This window comes from Erythrolamprus reginae, chromosome 3, assembly GCF_031021105.1.
Source record: "Erythrolamprus reginae isolate rEryReg1 chromosome 3, rEryReg1.hap1, whole genome shotgun sequence".
NCBI lineage: Eukaryota > Metazoa > Chordata > Lepidosauria > Squamata > Dipsadidae > Erythrolamprus > Erythrolamprus reginae.
The window spans coordinates 170,266,036-170,274,179 of NC_091952.1; positions in this window are offsets into that span (position 1 = coordinate 170,266,036).

Here is an 8,144-nt window from a genome sequence, read left to right on the forward strand (position 1 = left end):
GGATTTGGGGTTTTCATGAGCCGTACCCCATAATCATCACAATTATGACAAATCATGGCTTGAACTATCTTGTCTTGCATGTTATGAATATCTCTCATATATTAAGTTTCACGTTTTAATTACATTACTGAAATAAATGAACGTTTGTACGATATTCTAATTTTTCAAGTTTTACCTGTAATTCCAAGGTCACAAAAAGTAACAAACCTAACTGATTGAGCAGGGATGCATTCCTCCTAGTTCAGATCAGATCGCCCAAACTGTTAGCTACCCTCTGGTGCCATAATTTTGGCATCATGGATCCAGTCCTGTCTGTATCAGTCTGTCTGCGCCACCATCTTTTTTCTTTTTGAATGTTCAGCTATTTTTTCATTCTTTGTATGGCTTCTCCTCATCCCATCTTCCAACAGATTAATACCGATCTTTACTTCTTCATATGAAGCACAGACAAGCAGATCCTCAGCTGTATTTTGGCCTGAAACCTTCTTCTTAGCATGCGCAAAAGCAGGGGTGGGCTACTGCCCGGACGGGAGGAACGCAGTGGGGTAGCGAAAATGGAGCTCTACCCCAAAGCACCCAATTTGCGCTGAAAGATGTTGAAAGAAAATGCAGGGCATCCTGCATAAGCCACACCCACAGTGTGGTAGTAAAAAATTTGGTAGCCCTTCACTGCATGGAAATGTAGTTGCACAAAGTAATGCATGTGTAAGAGCAGAGCAAGTAGGTACACACAAAACATCACAATGCGCGCCTGTAGTGAAGGTAAGTGGAACCCATCCTGACCTTGAGGATATCTTAGAACTAGGTGTCAAATGGTGGCATCACGTGACATATCGGGACTCCTCCCCCTTCATTAAACCAAACTTAGGAGTGGTCAGTGTGTGATGCATCCAGTCCGTGGGCCACAGGTTTGACAGCCCTGCCTTAGGACATCATCACTTAAGACAGTGGTTCTCAACTTGAGGGTCAGGATCCCTTTGGGGGTCGACGACCATTTCACAGAAGTGGCCTAAGACTATGGGAAAAGACTTATTTCCCATGGTGTTAGGAACTAAAGCATCTATTCGGGTCCCTTGAAACATATTTTTACAATCTGACCAATCTGGCATTTACAGTGGGGGTGTCCCTCCGACCTTCCTGCTAATCAGCTCAAAACTCTGTTGGGAGAATTGGCACTAGACCTATGATTGGGGGTCACCGCAACATGAGGAACTGTGTTGAAGGGTCGCGGCACTAGAAAGGTTGAGAACCACTGATTAGGACATCATCACCTAAAGAGATCACTTTTAGCACCACTAAAGCCAGGATAGTCTATGTGGCAATAAATAAATAATAATAATCAGTGGTCTGGTAGCACTTTTCCAAAGGAACACAGATTATTAAAAAAGTAGATTATTAAAAAGTAGAAATTTCGTGAACTGTAGCTCACTTCATCAGAGGCATCTGATTAAATACTTGAGTCTTTAACATCAAGTACAGAAAAGACAAGCCGGTTTCTCTCAGCGATTGAGGAATAATATAAAGACATAATGATGAAGATACAGCAGCAAAAAAATCCCTGATTCCCAATGTTTGCTTTTGCCATGGTTATATACATAAGGGAAAAGGTCCTAAATGACTGACTTGCTTCTGATGCTATACAGTATTTGTCTTTCATGTTTATTGCTACTTGTTAAATTTTGCTGCAATGTAGCACACGTGTCTACACATTATTATTTAAATTAGAAATGTTAAGAGCAGTGGAAACCAGTTTTGGCATGATTACATATGGCTTGCCTTGGGCACATATGACTCTTTTATAATGTTTTCTCTTTCTATCCATTCATTTTACTTGAATGCATTCAATTGTGTTAAAAAATAAGCTCCTGGGCACCGTAAGAGACGAAAACAGGTTAGAACCGCACACCAAGGCAAGATGCAATTATTATCTGTACAGAAGTCTTCATGTTCAAGGCTGTAGTTTCCTCTTGGTGCTCCATTTTCTTTGAAACAACTGGTGTACACAGGGTTGGGTTGTTCCAGGTTCACTCAGGCCACTCTCTAGTGAAGATTCTGTGCAGTTTGATGAACCGCCAAAATCTCACTTCTGACTGACCCCTCCCTCTCCTCCTTCCCCTTCTGTCCCTTCCCTCCCAGGAGTCTCTATGCAGCCCATTTTGGATGCCAGGTAAGTGCAGGACCTGAATGGAGACTTGGGAAGGGTAAAAAAAGGGCCTCCAGAAGGCAGGGAAAGGGTCCATCCTGCAAAGCTTGGGGAAGGCCATTTTCACCCAACCGGAGGTTTCAGATAGCGGTGGTGGCAGGAATCTCTGCCCATCAGCGGTGGGCTACGAGCCGGAATGCTAAATTGCTCTTGCTGCCATACGTTCTTGCGGGACCAGCGCAATTTTGTTGCTGCACCTGTGGATGCTGCAAAATTGCAAATGGAGCCGCAGGTAAAACCTCACTGAAACATGGGCGCACCACAGGTGTAGCTGCAAAATCGGGCTGGTCCTGCAAGAACTTACCAGCCGCAGTGGCGAGCACAATTTAGTGTTCTGGCTCATAGCCCACCGCTGCTGCTCATCCATCTGTGATGCTTTTGTGCATGCGCAGAAGTGTCATACATGTATGTGGACAAACAAATTCAAAAACTACCACTGCTGGCCCATTTCTGGCTTCCAGAGAGCCTCCAGAGCCCAGGGACGGTGAAAATGCCTGCTCTGCCATGGTGCAGGAAGCCGGCCAGGCCATGCCCACATCCACCCATCAACTGGGCAGAGAACCCATTGCTAAAATTTTTGAAGCCCAACCCTGGGTGCACAGGCCGAGTTCTTGATTTGCAGCAAGTATAGGTTGTAGCCTGGAAATTCTTTCTCTATCCATTTTTATGGTTGTTGTAAGCCACCCAGAGTTGTAACAAGTGGCACAGAAAACATTGTCCTCTACCATTTAGACCAGCATTTCTCAACTGTGGCATCTTTAAGATAGAGGGACTTCAACTCCCAGAATTCCCCAGTGTTTGGGGACCGCCTTTGAAGATTATCTGGAAGACACAGATGGGGAAGAATGCAACTGTCTACCTGCTGACCAATACTAACCAGCTGAAAAGAAATGTATTTGTGTGCAGAGGCTGCCCTAATTCATAATATGCTTCTGAGCTGTATTCAGGGTGTTGGTTGTCCTTCTTGTGCATTTATTTATTGATTTACTTATTTGCATTCTGTCTTTATTATTTTTGCAATTAAGTCAAGATGGGGAAAATATCCAACACAACTTCTTCCTCCTACTTTTCCCCACAACAATAAGCGGGTTGTGAGATGGGCTGGACAGAGAAGGTCTTCAGGTCCTGGTTTCCTTCAGGATTATCTTCTCCAGTTGGAATCTTCATTGAATATGTCCTGTCTGAAAGGGGTGTGCTGTGTATTCTCACCACCTGAAAGGCTGCTGTGGAGAGTCCCAAGGTTTGGCCTCAGGGGTGGTTGCAGCAGGTTTTGGAAAACCAGTAGTGGAAATTTTGAATAGTTTGCAGAACTGGCAAATACCACCTGGCCCCAGAGTGTGGTTGCAATATCCTTCCCCCTGGAGTGGGGAGGAAATGGGGATTTTGCAGTATCCTTCCCCTGCCATGCCCACCAAGCCACACCCACAGAACCAGTAGGGAAAAACGTTGACTTTCACCCCAATTGGCCTTCACAGTTGTAGCCTTCTCACTCTGAGAAAAAGCTTAAGGTTTTCACTTAAATGTTTTGATGGCTCAACTTTGATAACATTCAGATGAATATCTATTGTAGTCCCCCCCCCCCTCATTTATTATTGCTTGGTTGTGTCTAGAATCGATGTAATTTTTGGTAGTAGTCTTTGACTTACAACCATAATTGATCCCAAAAGTTATGTTGCTAAGTGCGACAGTCATTAAGTGAAGTTTGCCCCATTTTACGACCCTCCATGGCATGGTTGTTAAGCGAATCACTGCAATTGTTAAGTTGCTAATGCAGTTCTTAAGTGAATCTGACTTTTCCACTGACTTTGCTGGTCAGATGTTTACAAAAAGGGATCGCATGACCTTGGGATATGGCAACCGTCATAAATATGAACCAGTTGCCAATTATCTGAATTTTGATAACCTGACAAACAGTCATAAGGGTAGAAAGTGCTCATAGATCACTTTTTTCAATGCAATTGTAACTTTGAACCAGAGGTGGGTTTCTTATGATTCAGACTGGTTCAGCTGAACTGCTAGTGACCCGCTGGTGATGTCACAATGACATCATGAATCTGGTTCAGTTGGTGCTGGTCCATGGGCACCACCATCTTTAAAAAAAAATTTTTATTACATTTTTTCTTCTGCACATGTGCAGAAACCAAGTATCTGGCACTGTACATGCATCGCCATCTTGTTTTTGACTTTTAAAAAAATTATTTATTTATTTTTTTGCACGTGCACACAAAAAAAGTGAACTGGCAACAAGGTAAGTTAGAACTCACCCCTGCTTTGAACGGTCACTAAATGAATTGTTATAAGTCAAGGACTACCGGTATACATACAGATGTATTCCATGGAGCATATTCAGCGGAGATATTATTATTATTATTATTATTATTATTATTATTATTATTATTATTATTATTTATTAGATTTGTACGCCGCCCTTCTCCGTAGACTCGAAGATGCTTCAAAGCTGAGTGGAAACTTGAACCTTACGTTTCTCCATTTTAATTTGATTCCATTAACGCTACATCTCACTGCTTCATTTTTTAAAAGCCTAGCATGCTTTCACTACTGCTCATAAAGGTTACCAATATTGGTCATTTGAATAGCAATACCGTGTTTCCCCGAAAATAAGACATTGTCTTATATTAATTTTTGCTCCAAAAATGGTGCTACGTCTTATTTTCGGGGGGTGCCTTATATTTCTCAAATAAGACAAATTCACAGGCAGAAAAGCTGACACCCCCAAAGAAAGTGTACCGTACGGTACACTGATTATGGTACGGTACCTGTCAGTATGGCACCCACACACACAAACAACGGCACTTATATGGTACAACAGTATACTACCGCTATTGCAGCTTCCGGCCACCAGAGGAACTACAGTCTACGCACTGTAGTGGAGACTGTAATGGCGGTGAGACAGCAGCAGATTGTGTCTGCTGTACTGGACGGTACAAAGCGATGGAGGGGGCCAGCAGGGGATGCCACATTATTACGGTACCGCTATGAACAGCTTTGAATGGTACCGTATGTTTTTCCACCGTACTGTATGCAAACTTGACTATGCATTATTTTCGGGGAGTGCCTTATATTAGCAAATTCTGCAAAACCTCAGAGATGCCTTACTTTTGGGGTACGTCTTATTTTTGGGGAAACAGGGTAGTACTTAGTCTTATTTATCACTACATAGTGCTTTACAGCCCCTTCTGGAAGGCTGGGTCAGCCTTTTGCCTGGCAAGCCGCCCCGAGTCTGTGGAGAGGGGCGGCATACAAATCTAAATAATAAATAATAATAATAATAAAAAAAAACCTGCCAAATTGCAGTCAGCCGGCAGTCAGCAAAATAATAATAATAATAATAATAATAATAATAATAATAATAATTTATTAGATTTGTATGCCGCCCCTCTCCAAGGAGTCGGAGCGGCTCACAACAGTAATACAATATACAAATCCAATGTTAAAAGCAAAAACAATTTTAAAATCCTTAATTGAAAACAATCATACAACCCAAACAAACCATACATAAAATGGAGCAGTCGAGGGAAATCAATTTCCCCATGCCTGGCGACAAAGGTGGGTTTTCAGGAGTTTGCAAAAGGCAAGGACGGTGGGAGCAGTCCTGATCTCCAGGGGGAGTTGATTCCAGAGGGTTGGGGCCGCCACAGAGAAGGCTCTCCCGCTGGGTCCCGCCAAACGGCATTGTTTTGTCGATGGGACCCGAAGAAGGCCAACTCTGTGTGACCTAATTGGTCACTGGGATTCATGAGGCAGAAGGTGGTCCCGAAGGTATTCTGGTCCGATGCCATTAAGGGTTTTATAGAAGTAGCCTGCAGTATTGCACTCACTGCAAATTAATATATTTGTATTCTGGATGGTCAATAAAAGGAAGTAAATTCAGCTGAGCTGTAAGTACTCACTCATATGCAATGAAGGTGAGAGTTACACCTTGGGTTGGAGATGTTTATTTGGGCAGCCTTCAAATGTCAGGGAAGGATGTTTTTCAGAATCACCTTTCTTAATTATGCAGTCTGGTCTATGTAATAGGATTAGAGGTGAAGATTATCCTCATGTTTGTAAGCAAACGTTTTGATTGAACTTGATGTTGTGTTTATGGGAGTTTGCCCTGTGCCTAATTGCCTAACTAGTATTTTTTATATTTTCATCTTTCTCTCCTGCCTTCACAAAATTTCCTGCCTAATAATAATAATAATAACAACAACAACAATAATAATTCTAATAATAATTTATTAGATTTGTATGCCGCCCCTCTCCGCAGACTTATAATTGGGGGGGGCAGTAGCGGGTTGCTACTGGTGTGGTAGTGAAGTATGAACCAGTAGCAGCTGCCAGATTGTGCAATTTGCACGCGACCGCTCCATTGGCAGTCCTATGGGTGCCACCATCTTTTTTTGTACTTCTTGCTTCGTGCACATGCACAGAAGCAAAATCTCATAAAGTGACGTACGCGAGTGAGAGATTTCGGTGAGTTTTTTGCTTCCGCGCATGCACAGAAGCAAAAAATTGCTGAAATCTCTCTCGTGCACATACGCATCCCCTCACAAGATATCAGCATGTTTGTGCTTCCTGAGCATGCACAGAAGCAAAAACACTCTGGGGATGCACACGTGAACATGCAAGACAACAGAAGGTGTGCACAGCACACCAGAAGTGATGGTAGCAGTAATCTGCCCCAGGGAGGGGAGGAGAGATTTCTGGGACATGGTATCTCTTCCTAAACTACTTTTCTTTGCTGAATAGGCCTCCACTCGAAATAGAATACCCTATGAGACTAGACTTTCAATCCTGGGCCAAGAAAGTTTAGAACTAAGACGCCTTAAACAAGATCTAAGTATTTCCCACAAGATCATATGCTACAACGTCCTGCCTGTCAGCGACTACTTCAGCTTCAACCACAACAACACAAGAGCACACAACAGATTTAAACTTAATATTAACCGCCCCAAACTTGACTGTAAAAAATATGACTTCAGTAACCGAGTTGTCGAAGCATGGAACTCATTACCGGACTCCATAGTGTCATCCCCAAACCCCCAACACTTTACCCTTAGATTATCTACGGTTGACCTATCCAGATTCCTAAGAGGTCAGTAAGGGGCGAATACAAGTGCACTAGAGTGCCTTCCGTCCCCTGTCCTATTGCTTTCCTATATCTCCTATACCTTTCTTCTATTCCTATATCTCTTCTTCTATTCTTTCATTGATATGTTCTATTACTATACCTTCTTTTCTATTATTTCTTAGATATATTTTACTATGAGTATCTCCTCTATAACCTTCATCATGTATTTTACTATGTGTATATAGATATATACCCACTAAAACCCTCATTGTGTATTCAAATAAATAAATAAATAAATAAATAAATAAATAAATAAATAAATAAATAAATAAATAAATAAATAAATAAATAAAATGTTTCCTTGAAAGGAGCTAACCAGTGTTGGGTTGTTCCCAGTTCGGACTGGTTCTTAGAACTGGTAGTGTCAGTAGCGGGAGGCTCCACTCACCCACCCAGGATGCTTCTCTGCACGTTCAAGTGCACATGTGAACCAGGATCAAAATCATTTACAAGTCACCATTGGAGCTAATCACAAATTCTGTGATCTAGTTTGTTAGTGCCCAGAGCTAGTTTAGCTCCTACCTGAAGTTGACATGATCCTGATCGATTCCTAAGCAGCTAGGAACAACTTAAGGTTGATGGGGGCCAAAGCATACCTTTCAGTGTGTATTCCCATTGTGTGAGTTGCTAAGGGTGTCAAATTTTACAGGACATCAAAATTGAAAAGACTTCCAAAACACACAATAGGAGAGTAAAATGGGATAATCTTAGTTTGTTGTTTTAGAATTGTTTCTTTCTACAGTTTAGGAAATCATACACAAAGTCAGTCAAGTAGTAGTAAACACCAGACAAACCAGATATTACCCT